Source organism: Neovison vison, chromosome 8, assembly GCF_020171115.1.
Source record: "Neovison vison isolate M4711 chromosome 8, ASM_NN_V1, whole genome shotgun sequence".
Classification (NCBI taxonomy): Eukaryota; Metazoa; Chordata; class Mammalia; order Carnivora; family Mustelidae; genus Neogale; species Neogale vison.
Window position 1 is genome coordinate 34732813 of NC_058098.1, and position 20540 is coordinate 34753352.

At 42.3% G+C, this 20540-nt stretch overlaps 1 protein-coding gene across 4 annotated transcripts in view; it reads left to right on the forward strand.

Moving 5' to 3' along the window:
- Positions 1-9934: 9934 nt before the first annotated feature.
- PLCB4 (phospholipase C beta 4) overlaps positions 9935-20540 on the forward strand; it is a 253875-nt gene continuing 243269 nt past the window's right edge. For all 4 annotated transcript variants that reach the window (XM_044263437.1, XM_044263439.1, XM_044263438.1 and 1 more), the window contains exon 1: positions 9935-10006. The gene's annotated coding sequence lies outside the window, so the exon portion shown is untranslated. The remainder of the gene's footprint in view (positions 10007-20540) is intronic.

Below are 20540 nucleotides of genomic sequence, written 5' to 3' on the forward strand. Positions count from 1 at the left end.
GTGAGCCATAGAGAGGACTGAGGGAGGTCTAGTTCCAGCCTCTTGCTCCTTGCACAGAGGGTTCTGGCAGTGGAACCAGTCCTCGGTCATGCCTTGCAAGTACCAGGAAAGAACCCTAGGGAATGCCACCCAGCTTGTGGGTTCATCCAACCTAGTTGTGGAAATGAATCTTGAATGCAAATGTATGTTTCATGCAAAAGTCAACATGTGGTATTGTGTTCCCCATCCCACCTCCCCTTCTAGTGACTTATTACTACAACTGCTAAGCGTGGGTTTCTTGGCGTCTGTGCTGCTGGTAGCTTAGAGGAAGTTAATGGGAAAGGTATAAGGTGTGAGGTGGTTCAACTATAGATTTCTCTCTCTCTCTCTCTGTCTTTTTAAAAGATTTTATTTATTTATTTGACAGAGATCACAAGTAGACAGAGAGGCAGGCGGGGTGGGTGGCGGTAGGATGTAGGCTCCCTGGTGAGCAGAGACCCTGATGTGTGGCTCGACCCGAAGACCCTGAGATCATGACCTGAGCCAAAGGCCGAGGCTTAACCCACTGAGCCACCCAGGCGCCTCCCCCGCTATCCTTCTTTTTTTTTCTTCCTTTCTCATGACCTAGAGGAAAGCTCACTTTGATTTCAACAGAGGGAAAGGGAGCCGGTGGTTTTCCTTCTTTGCTTCTAGTGTTAGCTTTTGCTTTGTTCCTATCTTTTCATAATCTCTGAATTTCAGAATGCAGAGGTAGTGGAAAAGGGTGGGTTTGTAAGGGGTAAAAAAGGGATCAGTTATACTTTTCCTCTCCCTGCCCACGCACCCCCCCAACCTTTCCAATAAAGATCATGGGGGTAGCAGCATGTTTGAGTTATTTCATAACTTTCCTTGGATAAGGCTGCTGCTGGTACAGAGGGCGTCTTTATGCAAATGATAGAAACACCTCTTGGCAGGGTGGCAGAGACATTTGTCCCTTGGCTATGGCCGTGAGCCAGATCTATCTGAATATAGTGCATAAGCACTCAGCCACCACCTGTGCTGTATAGAAGGTGCAGAAAGCGCCCCTGTCTCCCAGCACTGGAAGCCCAGGTGGGTGAGTCAGATGCAGGGCTTACAAGAAAGTGGGCTGGTGCCAGATTATCAGGGTTTAAAGCCCTGCTGCTTTGCTCACTTACCATGTGCCTCTGGGTAAGTGATGTAACTGCTGGGTGTCTTCATGTCCTCTTTAGGAAAAAGTTTCCATCTACAGAGTTTGGTGAGACTTGATGGGTTCATACACATAAACCAATGAGCGATACCTGGACATAGTAATTTCTCATTAATTGGTAATTATTACTATTATTTGTTCCTGATCTGTCCATTTTGCTCTCTGACCTAATGTGTTTCCAAAGAGAGATCTTAAAGTTTCTTTTTCTTAAAAAAAAAAAAAAAAGTCTTGTGCTTGTAGACGTATGAAGCATGCTTTTAATTATCTTTATCTTTTTCTTTTAAATATCAGCAAGGTTTTGTATATGTTGTCTCTGTGTAACTTACAAATAAGTCAGTTAGTTGAAAAAGCAGTTGAATTGGTTGATGCCATGTAAAAAATGCAATTTAATTTAAAAAATTTCAGCCCATGGCTTTTATTTTTTTTTTTTTGGTCCCTGTCTTAAAAACTTTTTTTTGTCCTTCTGGGTACTAGTCTGTGCTTGTTTTTCATCTTTTTTCTTCCTCTTCCTCTTTTTAGAATGTCAGTATTCTAGAGATTTAGTTTTATAATGGTTCAGTTTAAGTGAAAGGGGAGAAACCTCTGCTGTAGATTTGGAATTTGGCGAGTATGTGCAGTCTTGAGGTAAGATAGTAAAATCCTAAGAACATGAACGCTTCTAATGATGAACGCAAGAGTTGTTAAAAATATACTCTTCAGGGGCACCTGGGTGGCTCAGTGGGTTAAAGCCTCTGCCTTCAGCTCAGGTCATGATTCCAGGGTCCTGGGATTGAGCCCCGCATCGTGCTCTCTGCTTAGCAGGGAGCCTGCTTCTTCCTCTCTCTCTCTCTGCCTGCCTCTCTGCCTACTTGTGATCTCTGTCTGTCAAATAAATAAAATCTGTAAAAAAAAAATATATATATATATATATATATATATATATATATATACTCTTTGGTTTTAACTTTCATAGCTTCCCTCTGTTGGTCAGTTAGCTTCTCTTGTGACATGACCTCAGCTCCTAGCATGAGAAGAAGACCGCAGGCAGAGAGACAAAGACATGCTTGCAATTAGTAGGTGTAGTAAGCAGAATTCCAAGATGGCCCCACGGCACCCACCCACTGGTGTGTGCACCCTGTTTATCCCCAGGACTGGGGCTGTGTCACTTCTATGGTTAGCTTATGATACATAGCACAGTTAGCTTGAACAGTGAGAGCTTATCCTTGGTGAACCTGCCCTCATCATCTAAGCCCCTGTAAAGGCCTGAAGAAAGATTCAAAGGGAGAGAGAAGGATTCCACACATGGGAAATGGTCTACCTCTGGCTTGGAAGATGGTGGGGGCCAGATGGCCAGGAGTGGAGGTGGCATCTAGGACCTGGCAGCGGCCCCCAGCTGATAGCCAGCAAGCAAAGGAGTCCACATTGCTGTGATTACAAGTAAATAAAATCGGCCAATAGCCCGACTGAGCTTGGAAGCCAGTTACTTGTCCGCATCAGGAAAGGGAGCCTCAAAGGCATCTTGATTTTAGCCTTGTGAGATGCTGGACAGAGAACCCAGCCACCGTGCCCAACCAAGGTCAGGCTGGCAGGACTAAGAGCTAATGGATATGTGTTGTTTTAAGGTGCAGAGTTTGTGGCAGCCCTGGAAAACTGGTACATGCGGGAAATCAGGCAAAAAAAAATGTAGGTGGGTAATTGCAAATTGTTATTATTTAGGGAAAAAGAGTCCCAAAATAACTCAGAATAAGCTCCTGTAAAGAGCCCCCCGTTACAGCTTGTAAAGCTGATTAGCCACAGTAAATGACAGCTACGGGAGCTGTTCACTTTTCTGGGCAGAGTTTAGAGTGGTTTCTCAAACCGGGGGTTGGAGACTCAGCGAGGTGCTAAATTGCTCTCTTGCAGGACATTGATTGTATGATGGTAAAGGAGAATATGCAGAACAGGGAGGAGGAAGCCCCTTCCTTCATGCTTATAAATGTTCTGACAGTGCCTTTTTTTTTTTTTTTTAGATTTTATTTATTTATTTATTTGAAAGACAGATTTTATTTATTTATTTGACAGACACACGTAGGCAGAGAGGCAGGCAGAGGGTGGGGGGAAGCAGGGGCCCTGCTGAGCAGAAAGCCCGACTCGGGGCTTGATCCCAGGACCCCGAGATCATGACCCAAGCTGAAGGCAGAGGCCCAACCCACTGAGGCACCCAGGCACCCCTGACAGTGCTTTTAATTTAGGGTTCACGAACTCAGGGGAGAAGGGGGAGCAGGGGAACATAGGTGAGGGAGTTGTCTGGGTGGAAGAGATGGGGCTGGGGTAGGGAGAGAAGCTGTGGGGAACGAGAACCCAGGCCTTCTTAGAAGGGACAGATGCCCTCAGCAGCAGCTGCCTTACCCACAGCACTCTGGGTCTGTGATGCCAAATCTTCCAGATTTCCAAGAGAAGCTGGCGCTCCAGAGATGTATATGGAATCACCCATTTTTAATGTTGGCAACCAGCTCAAACTTCACAGGTTCCCAAGGTGATTGTTGAAACATGTATATAGTCAGACCATGCTGGTTAGCAGCCTCCCCAGTACAGCCCGGAGGAGAGAGGATGTGTTGGGGAGACAGAGAATGGGAGGGTGTGAGCTTAGTGAGGACCTGGAGTTTCTTTTCTTTTCTTTTTTTTTTTTTTTTAAGATTTCTTATTTATTTATGTGACAGATAGAGATCACAAGTAGACAAAGACGCAGGCAGAGAGCGAGAGAGGAGGAAGCAGGCTCCCTGCTGAGCAGAGCACCCGATGTGGAGCTCGATCCCAGGACCCTGGGATCGTGACCCAGGCTAAAGGCAGAGGCTTTAACCCACTGAGCCACCCAGGTGTCCCCTGGAGTTTGGTTTTTGCTCACTGTCCTATCCTCAGAGCCAGGAGCAGGGTCTGACACCCAGTGGGTGCTTAATAAATGCCGATTTGCAAAAAATATCAAATGTGATTGCTTTGGCAATAGATGATTCTAAAATCCATTTACTCTTACTGTCGTGACAGGGTGCCACTCTGGACTAACGCCGGGTCCTTCTGGCCTGCCCACTTACTTTCTTAACCTAGAGTTCTGCTCAAGGACCGTGTGGGAAGTCATTAACTATGAAAGAAGACAAGCCAGTATTGGGCCCTTCTGCCTGGCTCGTGCCCTCCTAGTACCTGGTGTGCATCTCAACTCCTTTTACCCTGACCCAGATTTCTAAATGGGTCCTCATATGACCTGCGTCTTGAAGAGGAGGAGATGGTCTCAGAGAGCTGAGGTCAGCTGCTGGAGACCACACAGCTAGTAAAGGCTGCCCTCTGCTTGATTTGATGGTCAGGCCTCTGCCCTTCTACCTGCCTGCTCCTCTGAGCGTGTTTGCACACTGCCAACCTCACCTTGCTAAAGTTACAGAATCTCTGGTCCCACCTCAGACCTATCCCAAACAGAATCTGTGTTTCAGACACGTAATCTTGGTGATTTGTACACGTTTCAAAGTTTGAGAAGCATTGTCCTACCCGGCTGGGTTCTAAACTTTGGGTTATTCATGAGCCACTTGTATGGATTTGGCCAAATCGGACAGCTGAACGTATTACTCATCTTTTCCATTTCCATATATTTGCTTAAAAAGAAAATGCACCGGGTAAAGACAGACAAACAGAAAACAAGCAAAAACACACAGACAGCAACTGTGTGGCCGTATGGTAACATGACTCTGGTAAATAGCTATGAAACTCTATTCATAGTGCTATACTTCAATAGAAGAATGAGACTGTTTTCCGTGAAGAGAAGACAGCATTAGTAAACATCTGTGCATGTAAGTTACCCGTACCTTCCATGTAAGCTGCTGCACCATTAATAATAAACTGTAATGAGATTGTAAGACATTTCTCCATGGATTGTTAAGGCAGTGTTCCAAGTTGGGTCACGATGCTGTGGCAGTTTGCAAAAATGGCCATGACGCCTTCCCGTCCCTGCACCCACGCCCTAGAAGGGTGCGCTGGCCCAGCAAGGGGTGGGCCTGTTTCTACATCCTTTAAGGGTGGGCTTGACCATTTGACTAGCTTTGCCCAAAGCTGTGCTAACCCAATGGACCCTGCAGAGACTTGGAAAGGGCCTGTATGTGGGGTCCTGACCTCTTGTCCTTCTTGCAAACTTGAGACCACAAGTGGAACCAAAAGAGTTACTGATTTAAGCAACAAAGGTTTCAGATGGTTTGTCAGGCTGCTTGAACTCACCAACGTGACTCTTCTCAAACATGGTTTACAAAACAATCATTTCCACGTTCAGAAGCAGATCAGGGTGAACAGACGCTGTTTTGATTCAGTCTTGCCCAGTCATTCTTCCTTTGAAAACCGAAACCTCAATACTGAGTATCTGGGGGAGGGTGTTAAATGCCAGTCCTTTTGTGTTCAGGAGGGAGAGGTACCAAAACCGACCTGACAGTGTCCCCCTCAACGATTTTTAGATTTCTTCTCCCTCTACTGGGAAATCTTCACCCTGGGCTACAGCTCCCCTGTTGCTTTGAAATAAGACCGTACCGCAAACACCACAATGTCTGTCATTACTGGTGGTTTGCAGTGAGATGTTGGTCCTTGGTTATGGCTTGGAAGCAGTGCCGTGCGTGTGCTCCTCTTTAGTGAGGGTGAGATACGATAATACGTGTTTCCCATCACAAGGAATCCCATGGAGAATTATGACAGCAAGTCTTTTAGAAGTGTAAATATTCACCACTTACTGGGTTGCCTTGAAGAGTGCGAATAAGTGCTTTGTCATTTTTTTAAAAAGCCAACTAACATCCACGGGCAGACTCCCCGAAATGCAGCCTTTAAAAAAAAAAAAAAAAGCTTTAATGAAATATAGTTTACCTACCATAAAGATCACACATTTAAAATGCACGTTGTCAGTGAGTTTTGGTGCAACCGTTACCACGGTTTAATCTTCGAACACTTCCATCCCTCCCACCCACGAGCTGTCCTTCCCTGGCTTCCCTGCCCATCCATTCCTACATACCTGCTAACCTGCTCTGTATCTCTGTGGATTTGCCTAGAAGAGGACATTTCATGTACTCAGAATCCTAGCATGTGTGGTCTTTTGTGACTGCTTTCATTTAGTATAATGCTTCCTAAGGTTTATCCATGATGTCCCACATCTCCGCATTGCGTTCTTTTACTGCTGAGTTAAGGGCCATCTTCTGTCTGCATTTTGTGTATCCATTCATCATTTGTTGGAAACTGGAATTGTTCCTACTTTTTGGCTATTATGAATAATGCTGCTATGAAAAAGCACGTAGTTTATTTTATATGGACATATGCTTTTCTTACTCTTGGGTGCATGCCGAGGAGTGGAGTTAGTTAGCCGTATGGTAATTTTGTTTAACCATTTGAGGAACTGCTAGACTGCTTCAAAAGTGGCTGCACCATTTTATTTCCACAAGCAATGTATGAGCGTTCTGATGTCTCTGAATTCTCACTAATGCTTGTTATAATCGGTTTTCTGATTATAATTATCCTAGTGGGTGTGAAGTAACAGCTTATTATGATTTTAACTTGCATTTCTCTGATGATTGAGCATCTCTCCGTGTATTTGTGTATCTTTTTTTTTTTTGAGAAATACCTATTTCGATAATTTATCCATTTTTAAATTGGGTTATCTTTTTGTTGTTGAGCTGCAATAGTTCTTAACATACTCAGGATACAAGTCCCTTATTAGAGAAATGATTGGCAAAAAATTTTTCCCATTGTGTGGGTTATTTTTCTCCTTTTTTCATAGTGACCTTTGAAACACAAAAGTTTTTAATTTGATGAAGTCAAATAATTTCTTTCATTGTTTGTGCTTTTGGTGCCACATCTATGAAACCATTGCCTAACCCAAGGTCACAAAGATTTACTTATGTTATTTTACTCCTATGAGTTTTATAGTATTAGCTCTTATATTTACATGTGTGATCCATTTTGAGCTAATTTTTCTGTCTGGTGTGAGGTAGGAGTCCACCTTCTTTCCTTTGCATGTGGCTATCCCGTTGTCCCAACACATTTCCTGAGTAGAGTCTCTCCACATTGATTAATCTTGACACCCTGCTGAATTAAAGCAGCCTTTTGTTTATCAGCACCAGTCGGATTTTAGAATTTGAGTTTTTCTCTATTTATTAGCTTTCTGTGTTATAGAGAAATATTCCACTTTTGAAAGACCAAAAGCACACACAAAGATACACATAAACACAGACATTCAGAGACTTACCCACACTCACTTGCACGCACAGTCTCTGCTTTACCAAGGACCCATTTGTACCCTTTAACACATAGAGTAATAATATTAGAAGAAGACAGTAGGTTGATGCCTTGATTCATCTATGACTGCAGCATTAAGTTATAGCAGCTCCTCTGCCATATGCCAATAGCTAAATAGTTTACGACAAACTGTTTATACCATTTCACTTTTTGGTAGATAAGTATGTCATCCTTGGCTTCCTGAAATGTTGCAGTATCCGAGCTGTGCACAGAATTAGGAAGGTTTATGGAATGATGCATCAGTTTTATGCGGAGTAGTTACCAGGGGATTAGAGAAGGAAAAGGAAACCACGTCCAGTCTTTAAATATTTTATTACAAGGAGGATTGGGTGGCAAATTGTTTCTCAAAATGAGGAGCATGGAATGGTAGGATCATTAATCAAGGAGTGTCTTTAGAAGTCAGCTTGTTTCCTAGGCCCAGGAGGCATAAAGTAGTTACATAGTTTAATTTCCCAGTTGTAGGCAGGCCACCTAATTACTCACCTGTTCAATGAAGACATACTGAGCATAGTATATGCTAGGCACTGTGCTAGGCACTGGGGGTATCCATGATGGTTTTCAGTACTTTCTTATGAGACTTCATTACAAATATAAATGTAATACAAAAATAGGATAAGTGCTGTACAGGAGGCAATATCATGGACACTAAACGTGGGTCAAGATTCCTGGGTTTGAATGCCAGTTTTGTGTGGTTCCTGAAGGGTCATGTCTCAGTTTTCTATATAAAGATGGGAATAATCACAATATATATGTTTTAGAGTTCTTATGTGGATTTAATATGATAATATAATCCATGCTTAGAACCTGGGTCATAGTCAATATTCATTCAATCAGTAAGTAAGCTTACATGATACTGGATATTCTGTAATTCTGTATATTTAAAATGAATTTTTTTTTTCTAGAGAAGGATGAATTGGATTCTTTCTCTTTCAGTTTCAATTATAAAAGCAATAGGTTTCATGGTAAAAGATTACATAATGGTGAAATGTTAGATTACAAAGCAAAGGTCCTTTTATTTATTTATTTTTAAGATTTTATTTGAGAGACAGTGCACAAGTGTGCAAGGGGGGCAGAGAAGGGGACGAGCAGAAGGGAAGAGAGAGGGACAGTAGACTCTGTACTGAGCCTAGCCTGATGTGGGACTCCGAGGACCTTGAGATCATGACCTGAGCCTAAACCAAGAGTCTGAGGCGTAACTGTCTGAGCCACCCAGGTGCCCTCTTTTTTTTCTTTTTTACTCCCTTCAGTACCAATTCTCTAGAGGCAGCCAAACTCAAGTTTGTTATCCCTCCAGATATAGTCTGTGCATCTAACAATGTTTATACATAGACTGTGAGGTTTGTTTTAACATGGTGGGGTTATGGTACATATATTACTCTTCTAGAGTTTTTTAAAAAAATTAATATCACAACCTGAATTTTTTTTCTATTTCTGTCTACCTAAATACATGTTTGCTTCTTTCTTTTCTGTTTTTTTTTTTTTAAGATTTTATTTATTTATTTGACAGAGATCACAACTAGGCAGAGAAAGAGGAGGAAGCAGGCTCCCTGCCGAGCAGAGAATCTGATGCGGGGCTCCATCCCAGGACCCTGGGATCATGACCTGAGCCAAAGGCAGAGGCTTTAACCCACTGAGCCACCCAGGCACCCCTGCTTCTTTCTTTTTATTGGCCTAGTCTTTCATTGTGGGTGTACCATCCTTCCTAGGACCCTACTGTAGAAATCTATATACATCGGTGATGATGTTCATGATAACCCAATTTAACTTGTACAGACATCATTTTCCCATGTCTCAGTTGCCAAATTTTCTGCCGCTGCCCTTCTTCCCAAGTGCAGATAGTCTTCCTCTTAACTTTTGTGTACTGCTGATACCACCTGGGACCCCCCCACACACATACACACACTGAATGCCAACCCCGTCTTGGAAGGATCTCAAAATCTGAATTTTCAGCAAACCAAAAGTTGAGTGTCAAATCTAGAATCTACATAAGCAACGTGTTAATAAAGACAACAAAAAACACACAGCAAAAATACTTTCTCTGTAGAAATACTATCTCTGTAGAATAGCTGCAAATCTTCCGTGTTCAGCCCTGCTCTTTGCTGAAAGGGCAAACTTTTTTCTTAAAATTATGGTTCATCTAAGGACATTTTACTGTTAATCAGGAGAAGATCATTATATTCTAAAAGATTTTAGATGGCCTTGTTCAATTGCTCCTTAATTATCTTAGTAAGAGGTTACGTAGAGGAGCAGCTTGGTAAAAAGCATGTATAAACCCTGTAGGCTGGCCCAGCAGTCATATTTCTGATTTGATGACTGTGTATCTTTGTTGTTCATTTGGAAATTAATGTCACTATTAAATTAATGTGACTTTCTAATGCGTTTTTAAAAAATATCATAGGTAATGATTTTGAAGTGCAAAAAGCTGTTTCTTTACACGAAAATCCTGAAGGGCCTTCACATTGATTTTTCTCTGGTCTGTGTCTCCTTGCTTCACAGAGGACAACACTGTGGGTTTAACTAAGTGGACGTCACTCGCAGCCCATCCAGACCTGCCTGGTGAGTATTCTGCCCACCGCGGTAGAGTTTCTAGTTGTGGCATTCTAGAACTTTCTACACAGTGAATCCCCCTTGATTTATACTGAAGTACTGAAATGCCTCTCAAAACTGATTCACAGACACTTTCCTTCATGCAGTGGAGCATTAATGCCCCAGCACTTTCCAGATTCTAGCTCATTCATTCCACTTCATTCTTTACTAGATTTTCTACTTGCTGTCTGTGGTAATATGGCCTGCATTTAGTGAGCAGTCTGGTATTATTTAAGTAACTATCTTAGCAGTTCTTTCTGAGGAGAAATGCATGACTTGCACTCAGTCCTATGTAGGTGTTGTTTCAGAAGATTCCCACAGATGTGCAAAAAAAATCACAATTGCGCTTACGGTCAGACACTGTCCGTTTTGTGGGAAACTGTCTGTGGAAATGATATAAATAAATTCTCTCCCAGTGCCCCTCTAGAGTTCCATTTTACAAATCTTTAAAGAAATTCTGAAATGGGAACCAGAAATATCTTTATATGGCCAATTCTTTTTATTTACAAACTATAACTTGCCCATGCTTCATTCTAGAGCTGGGATCCTGAATATGAGAGATTGTTCTTTCCTGACCCCTTAATCAGATTCCTGTTTCCTAATTGCTGTCCAACGGCAACACTTGGACTCTATATTGTTTCTTACTTCAACAGACAAGAAGTCATTTTATAGTGAACACCTGAAAAAGAAAACCAACTTTACTCTTTATCTTGGTACATGAACTTCAGGTTCCAGGCATTTGAAGTTAGTGCTATTTTTTCCCCTCCACACTGCAAGTCCTGTCGCACACTCCTTCCAGCGGGGTCTGTAGCTGATTTTCTTCCAGCCTTTCTGGGAGGGGAGAGAAGAATCACACTTCTCTAAGAGATCGGCTATTTAATGCTGACATGAGGATATCAGGAAAGTAGATTTATTATTGAATGTCCCTACCTATTTTTAGTCAAGGCACTGTTATTTACTGCTTCACGATGACTCATAAACCATATCCTAGCAGGCAAACCAGTGCTGGGGTAGGGGGTTGCTACATAATTCTCCAGGGACTTTAAATCAGTATAGACATGACATCTGCTTTTTAGCCTTTATTACATTTTTCTGGACTGCTCACTGTCCCTGCATAATAGTTGTTATCCTTAAGAAATAGATCATTTTCATCAGCTGATTATACATGAAGAATTATGTGCTTAGCAAAAATAAACACTTGATGCAAAAGTTTTAAAAAGACAGAAGTTTTTTGTTAAATATTCTAAGTTCCAAGAAGAAGTTTCTCTATATGAAGTGATGTAAATGCCATGTGCTTTATTTTACAAAGGCTCTGAATGGTTTTGGGGCCTAAGACAGCTAATCTACTATGTGGGCTCCTTTTCTTTTCCCACCTTAAAATAGGATCGGATTGGAATCAGGGCCCCACATGTCACCAGGAGGTGGTCGTCCTTACCTTAGTCTTGCCCTCCTCCCAAAGAAAGAATTTCTTCTCTTACTTCCCTCTGTCCTTTATTTAAAAATTCTGCAAGTTCAACTCTAGGAACATTTGATTGTTGGGCATCTTGTATGAAGAGACAGGTTTTTCTTGGCATTGAATTGAAATCGTATTCTTTTATAATCTCTTCCCATGTTCAGAATTGGGAACTTCTAGACCTGGGAGCTAGAACTCTTCTGGTTTTATCTTGAACATCTTCTTTATTTCTCCCTGATTCCCATCATGAGCACCTCTGTGCATTACTTCAAAACATTAGTTTTAGGCCTGCTGTGTGCACAGTAGGCATTCAGAATGTGTTTTAATTCCTGTAATGGCACAAGGTGAATATATTCTTATTCATGTCTTATTCAACTTGGCTTTTTAACAGTATTAGGCATCTGCTCCTAAAATAGAAAATATGTATATATAGACCAAAAGGACTACTCTTGGATTAATTACCCTCACCATTATAATTCTAGCTTCAGGGTGACTTTTGGTGAAGAGGAATCTGTAAGTGTAGTCAGACCAAAGGTGGTCTTCAGATTTCATGGAAAGAAATAGAACAACCTGTGATTCCTTCTTTCCTGCGATATTGCAGTTTGGAAGATTTACCTAAATTTAGGGATGCTTGCTTTCTGAATGATTTTAAATTGTTTGTATTAAATATTGATTATGTGCAGAATTTATAACATCAGGTAGGGAGCTCACTAAACTTTAATGTTGAATTCTCTTTTCTTTTTACCTCTACTCTGGAGCCTTACATGCTGTTCTAATTTCTCTCACACCTGGAGATATAGACATAGATATATAGTGACGTGTGTGTGTGTGTGTGTGTGTGTGAAGCCAGCTATTAGCATCTTTTTTTAGACCTAAGACCTGTGTTCTAGCATTGCTGCAATGCTCTTTAGTAAAAAAGATGATTCTTATTAAGATGTGGATAGTGCAGTTATTTTAAACTCCTAAGCATTATATATAGAAGCCCTTATTCCTGGTACAATAGGAATCTAGTTTCATGTTTTCTTACAGCACATTCATGCATGACAAGAGTCTTGGGCTGAGCTCTCCAGAAACCAGACTCGAGATGAGGGATTTTTGTGCAAGTGTCTTATTAAGGCAGTGGTCCCAGGATAAACAAATGAGTTGGAGAGAGAGGGAAGAAGCAAGCAGGGAAATACTTCAAGCAGAGTCCCTGCCTCAGCCTTGATCCTGGAGGAAAGCTCTGGAACATGATGGCTCCTGAAAACCTCTTCCTTTTGCCTCAGGGTGGGGGGCTGGTGTTTTCTATCCCTGCCTCAGCCTTCAGCAGTGGACTAGTGGGAGAGGGGTTGTGAACTTGGGAGCATTTTGGTTCTTTGCACTTGCGGGCGAAGCAGCTCCAATAGTTAAGGGACGTTCCTCTGAAGAAATAGGCAAGTGCCATCCCTTAGAAGCAAAACACATATAAGCTGTGAGATGGGCACACAGGACAGTGGAATGGGACCCAGTGGTATCTGGCCGGGACCCTGGATTGTCTGCTTTCCCTAGCAGCATGCCAGGTCATTCCCTCACCCCTGCACACCCATTTTTTCATCCCTGAGGCTTTTAGCCATTTCCTGGGACAAGTCTCCTGCACTCTCAGGAGCACTTTAAATGCACTTTCTTCCCTAGAGAAGGTACTAATCTACTGCTTCAAATATCCAAGTCCTAAAGAGATCGCAGTGTGGAGATATCAGTGAATCAGTCATTGTCAGTGAATAAAATTTCTACATATATTAGAGTTAAAAAAAAAATAAAATCTGAGACTTCAGAGGCTTTCCTGAGATGAACATCATCTTGAATAATGATTTTAGGGCCCTAAAAAATTAGGAGGCAAGGATATTGTGTGATTGTATGATTGGCAGTTACTCCGCTAGTGGCATTTTTGAGCATACATACTAAATGTTATTTTTCTTTCTCTTTTAACCTTCCTTTTCATGCCCTAATATTTGACCTTTGCCTTTAAGAATATTTTCTCCCACAAACTTTTTAGGGAGATATAGATGGTGTTTCCTTGGGCACCTTCAATTCAGTAGAGCACAAAAGTACAATCCAGTGGAAATTTCATGTGAGCCCCATATGAAATTCCAGTTTTTCCTATAGCCTCATTAAAAAAGTAAAAAAAGAATTGGTTGTTATAGCAGCCTGAGCTGGAGGCTGGGAAGTCCAAGATCACAGCTGAAACTAATTTTAATAATCTCTTTAGCCTAGCACATCCTAATTATTATTTGAACATTTAATTAATAAAAACATTATTAATGAGATTTTTACATATCTTTCATCTGGTGTATATCTTATACTTAAATCTCCGTTCAGACTCGCTATATTTCATGTCCTCAGAAGCCACATTTGGCTAATGGCACTGTGCAACTTCAGAATGTGAGAGAAAAACCTGGGTAAGAGGCTTCCTTCCTGAGGTAAGACTTTGTTAGCACGCCTGAATCTCTCAGCTTGGTAACTGTTCATTAAAAACAGGAGGCAGCACTGTTTTCCAAAGAAAGTGAGCTGATGTGTCTTGGAGGAACCTGTGCTATTTGCGTTTGTTAACTTAATGCACTATAGTCACAGATTATGACTACACTGATTAGGTTTGGGGGTGCCCGTGTGGCTCAGTGGGTTAAGCATCAGACTTTTGATTTCGGCTCGGGTCATGATCTCAGGATGGTGAGATCTCTCTCCTCAATCTCTTTCTATCTCTAAAATAAGTAAAATGATTGGGTTTGGCTGCTGAGATGTCAATGCTAACCTTCAAGAGTGCAGACTCCTAGGGTCACTTTTTGGGGGAAAATGGATCCTGAATGAAGGTTAGTGTATAGAAAGATTTCCAAGAGGAAAAGGAGAGCATCTTGGGTAATGGAAAAGTGGGTGTGTTTATGAATATAATGTGTGTTGGAAAGTTCTAAAAAAAAAAAGTTTGGGTGCTTTTGTGTAAACTGACGAGGCCATTCCTTCCCGGGCATGCTGCTGCCCAGCGGCTCCCTCTCCTTCCCTTTCCTGGTCAGCTGGACTGGGCCAGAGTTAGGAAAATTCTAAAGTCTTCTGCTTGGTCAATGAGTGGCCAGCCCTGGCCTTCCATTCATTTTTCATTACCTTCACTTAGTCTTTACTGACAGAGGCATTCCAAGCGGTGGGCATACCCCAGCCTCAAATGTTTTCTGCCCTTTTCTGATTTGTGGGGGAATTGAAAAAAGAGAGAAAAGAGCAAAAACAAAGGAAAGGAAGAATTTTCTAACCCTTTATTTCTCTTACCAAAAAAGCACACCTTTTCTACCCATGGGTGTCCTCCTCAGGAGAGAGAATTCTCCACCCTGGCCAATAACAGGGTTTTTCTCACCATCTTTCTATTTCTGGGATGGCTGTCTGTTGCCTGTTTCTTGGGTCTTCATGGCCAACTGGGCTTTTTTTCTTTTCTTTTTTTTTTTTTTTAAGATTTTATTTGTTTATTTGACAGACAGATCATAAGTAGGCAGAGAGGCAGGCAGAGAGAGAAGAGGAAGCAAGCCCCCCACTGAGCAGAGAGCCCGATGCGGGGCTCGATCCCAGGACCCTGAGATCATGACCTGAACCGAAGGCAGAAGCTTTAACCCACTGAGCCACCCAGGTGCCCCTGGGCTTCTTTTTACAAGGTGATTGGAAGGAGGGAAGATGGGTGTGGGGCCAGCACCATGACTTTGGGAAGATAACTTACCCAACAGTTGTGGAGGTTAGCATTCTGTACTTCCTGGTGCTTCCTGGGTTTCGGAGGAAGATCTCTATCCCTTGTTACAATCTCAAATTTATCTCAGCTTGGACCCTGAAACTAGGTACAATGAAATTTGACTTCCTTTCCCTCCTTCCTCTTGTGAAGTCACAGCCTTCAACTAAAAAAGATTAAAATGCCAGCAGCAAGAGTTTAGAGGTGAAGTGTATTGAATTCTGCAACTACTGTGAAATACATCTTTTAAAAAGCTGATGGATGGATGGATAAAAAGCCAGCTATTCGGAAAAGCTAGGTGGTGGGAATACATTTGTTCACTGTAAAAAAACAAACAGCCCACATTTGTTCTTTATTTTTAAAATCTTAGAGTCAACTATACTTCAGTAGAAATATGGTAGAGAAGAAAAGTATTAACCATAAAATTATAGTGGGGTACATTTGACAAAAAATGTCAGTTTTCTACTCTAGTAAGTACTTAAGGTTTGTCCTGTTCTTCAAGCCCTCCAAAAAAGTTAGTTGCAGGAGTCTAAAAGTTTGTGGTATTAGCCAAGTTGTTTGTTCCAGGTCATTTTTCCAAAAGACTGGAAGAAACTAGAAAATGCCTCACAGTCCTGGATAGAAAATTTTACCTTTTTGCCTATTTTTTGGTCTCTTTGGGCTTTTCACACGTAGCTTGTGAGATGCTACCCTTGAAGTCATTATGCTAATACAGTTGCTTCTGTGTGTCATTTCCCAGGGGCCCCTGTGTGGGTGCCACACCAAGGACTTCTCCCCTCACTGTTCCAGACTCCCCATTTGGAGTGGAGTGTCATAGTCTTTTCCAGGCCTAAAATACAGACTCCCCACTGCCAAATGGGATTATTCGCTTTGTTGGGTCTGTTTCTATAAAGAGAGGAGAAAAAAAAATAAACCCTAGCTCTGCTCTTTGTACATTTTGTGTGCTATAAAAACAAAATGGCGAAAGCCCAGTGGAAATGGTCGCATTTGAAAAGTCCTTACCTACTTTTCCGAAGTGAAAAGAGGAGCAGGCAGCCTGGCAGCTGTCCTCAGGTGGGAAAGGGCAACCGACGGAGGCCTGAGGACTAAAATAAACCCTCCCGGGAGAGGAACCAGTCTGTGACCTTGGGCTGTAGCCACCTCCCTGATCAGCTGCCTCCTTTCTTGCCATATTTTGTGGCCCCTGGGGGGAATCCGTGTCACGAAGGCAGGAGGGAGGGCAGTTTGAGGAGGACTGGGAGGCTTTGTTGGTGAGAGTGCTCTGGGGGTCTCCTGGCCCGTCTGTGTAGCCAGAGGACGGACAGTCTCACCGGGAGCCTTCTGGTTGCTGGGAGAAGGCAGTTCTCCAAAGAAAAAGAAAATAAGCAACAAGAAGCTCATGTGATGATCATGTTTTTTATACTTCTTAAGTAATAATACAGCAGTCTTGAATTTGGGGAGGTGCAGTATATCCTCTCATCAGAGATCTGTCAGAGGGTCTCAGCGGATCTGATAGGGAAATAGAAGTCAACCCCGAGTCCCCTAGCAATTAGAGGTTTCCTTTAAAACTGGATGGTGCTCCTGGGGACTTCCCTAATTTCTCACCTGGCTAGGGTGCCTTACGGGTTTGGGAGTCAGAATGGGAGCTCGGGAGCCCGGGGCCTTGGTTTCCCCATCTGGAAAATGCACGAGATGGTTCTGTAAGCTGTTCCTGAGAACAAGGCGGTGCCTACATGGGACCGGTCTTACTATACCCGCTACGTTCCTTGTTTTCCTTTCCCGAGGATGTTGCTGAGGCTCCAGACTAAGTGCTACGTAACCGACTGGCCGCCTTCTGCTCCTCTGCAGCCCGATGCTCTTTCTTCTGTAAAAAAGTGAAGGCCTAAATGGTCTGTAAAGCACCAGCCTGGAAGAACTCCAGGGACCATGTTGTCCCCACGTGAAGGACCTTCTCCTACCTAGGGGTGCTCTGCCCCCTGGGACTCTACAAAGTGACGTTTCTGTGGATTCCAGACTGTGTACAGATACGCTGCGCTTCGGTTAGGAAGACCATCTCTGTGCATTGACCGTTTTCTTTTCATGATGTTATGGTATTTGAACTTCTTCCCTCCACCCACGTTTCCCAGCACCACTGCCTCAGCTGCTGCTCATTTCTGCCGTCCTCCGGGGCTTCAGTCTTAACGACCTGGGCTGCCTCGCCTGCCTCGTCTTGTCTTCTTCTTTTGGCTTGCTTTCTTTAACTGAAATGAAATTTTCATAAACCAAAGTAAGCATTTTATTTTTTTGGTTTTTTTTTTTTATGGTTTTAATTAATTTTTGGAGTGGGGAGAGGGAGAGAGAGAATCCTAGAGTAGATTCCTCACTCCGCACGGAGTGAAATGCGGGGCTTGACCTCACAATCCTGAGATCACGACCTGAGCTGAAATTAAGAGTCGGAGGGTTAACTGACTGGGCTATCCAGGTTCCCTACAACTGTTTTATTTTTTTTTTTTTTTTGAAGATTTTATTTATTTATTTGACAGAGAGAGATCACAAGTAGGCAGAAGCAGGCTCCCTGCTGAGCAGAGAGCCCGATGCGGGGCTCGATCTCAGGACCCTGAGACCATAACCTGAGCCGAAGACAGAGGCTTTAACCCACTGAGCCACCCAGGTGCCCCCCTACAACCATTTTAAAGGGAACAATCTAGTGTCATTTAGTGCATTCACAATCTTGTACAACTACCACCTTTCTCTAGTTCCAAAATATTTTCATCACCCCAAAGAAAATTTCTTTATACGGTACTTCCCCACTTTCTCCTTCCTCAGCCCCTGCCAACCCCCAATCTGCTTTCTGTCTCTGGATATTTCATATAAATGCAATGATAAAATACAGGGCTTTTGTGTCTGGCTTTTTTTCACTAGGCACAATGTTTTTCAGATTCATCTATGTTATATTGCACGTATCTGTACTCGATTCCTTGTTATAGCTGAGTAAACTAATGTCTGTTGTATGTATATATCACAATTTGTTCACTACCCATTAATGGGCATTTGGGCTGCTTCCGCCTCTGGCTATTATGAATAGTGCTGCTTTGAACTGTGCATATATGTGTTTGAGTCCTTTTCAACTGATTTGGGTATATACCTAAGAATGGAATTTCTGGATCCCCTTGTAATTCTGTGTTTAACTTTTTGAAAAATTGCAACCCTCTTCTCTACCCTCGTTGCACCATTTTGCATTCCCACCAGCAATGTATGAGAGTTCCAATTTTTCCACATGCTTACCAACACTTATTTTCCTTTTCTTTTTATCATAGCTGTCTTCACAGGTATGAACTTGTACCACATGTGGTTTTGATTTTCCTTCTCTGATAATTAATGGTGTTGTGCATCTTTTCATGTGGTTGTTGGCCATTTGTATACCTTCTTTGGGGATATGTCTGTTCAACTCCTTTACCTGTTTTTTTAAGCAAAAAATCAAAAGGTCGATTGCCTTTTGATAATAGTTTTTTATTCTGAATACTTGATCTGTATTAGATATATGGCTTGCAGAAACTTTCTCCCATTCTGTAGGTTGTCTTTTTTTTTTTTTTTAAGATTTTATTTACTTATTTGAAAGAGAGAGAGAGAGAATGAGAGGGGAGAAGGTCAGAGGGAGAAGCAGACTCCTGTGGAGCTGGGAGCCCGATGCGGGACAGGTTCCAGGATCATGACCTGAGCTGAAGGCAATCATTTAACCAACTGAGCCACCCACGTGCCCTTGTAGGTTGTCTTTTTACCTTCTTGATAATGTCTTTTGATGCATAAAATTTTTTAAAATTTTGATGAAGTTGAATTAACCTTTGTTGTTCTTGCTCTCATTGTCTTATATGAGAATCCATTGCCAAAGCCAAGGTTATGAAGATTTACCTTTATGTTTTCTTCAAAGAGTTTTGTGGTTTAAAGCTTTGATGCATTTTGAGTTAAATTTTTTAATATATTAGGATGGGGTTCAATTTCATTCTTTTGATATAGATATCTGGTTGTCCCAGCACAGCTTATTGAAGAAACTGTTCTTTCTCCAATGAAAGATCTTGGCATTCTTTATTTTCTGTATATTTTTAAAATTTTAACTCCAGCATAGTTAACACATAGTGTTATGAGTTTCAGGTTTCAATATAGCGATTCATCAATTCTCTACAATCCTCTGTGCTCATCATAACCGTACTGTTTTTAAAGAATTTTAGGAATTCTTTAGGAATAGGAAGAGGAAGAAGCCGACTCCCAGGTGAGCAGAGAGCCCAATGCCCATGCAAACTGGGCCACCCAGGTGCCCCATGATTAGTGAACTCTTAATCCCCATCACCTAGGTCACCCCTCCCCCCACCCACCTCCCTTCTGGTAACTGTCTGTTTGTTCTCTGTAGTTAAGTGTCTGTTTTTTGCTTTGTCACTTTTTTTTTTTCTTCATTTGTTTTTTTCTTAAATTCCATATGTGAGTGAAATCATGTGCCATTCCTGACAGTCTGTTGGCCATGATGTAGGAGTTTATTTCTTGAGCCTCAATTCTAGCCTGTTGTTCGATATGCCCATCCTTATGCCCGTGCCACATTGGTCGGATTTCTGTGTCTTTGTAGTAAGTTTTGAAACCACGAAGAATGAGTCTTTCAGCCTTGTTTTTTTTCCCCCAATATTGTTTTGCCTATTCAGGGCTTGGCGTCCTCTTTTTAATTTTTTTTTACTTTTTTACAGATTTGTATTTATTTATTTGACAGAGAGAGATCACAAGTAAGCAGAGAGAGAGAAGGAAACAGGCTCCCTGCCGAGCAGAGATCCTGATGCAGGACTCGATCCCAGGACCCTGAGATCATGACCTGAGCCGAAGGCAGAGGCTTTAACCCACGGAGCCACCCAGGCGCCCCTTGTCCTCCTCTTTTATTATTGTTTTGTCCTGCAGTGATTCTTTTTTTTTTTTTTTTTAAAGATTTTATTCATTCATTTGATGGAGAGAGAGAGAGAGATCACAAGTAGGCAGAGAGGCATGCAGAGAGAAGGGGAAGCAGGCTCACTGCCCAGCAGAGAGCCTTATGCGGGGCTTTATCCCAGGACCCCGAGATCATGACCTGTGCCGAAAGTAGAGAATTAACCCACGGAGCCACCCAGGTGCCCTGTCCTGCAGTGATTCTTGAATTGTGTTACTGCACCTCCGGACAAAGCAGCAACCCAGTGAATTGTCCTAGAACTACATGTGGGTTTATTGCAGGTGTGGTAGAACCCAAAGGCTTTTCTTGCTTAAGGTCATTCCCTAGGAACCTTGACAAGAGCCGCATTGATGGTATTAAAAGCAAACCCAGAGCACAGGCTGTTGGCTTGAAGCTGTTCATTAGAATTCCAGGGCAACTT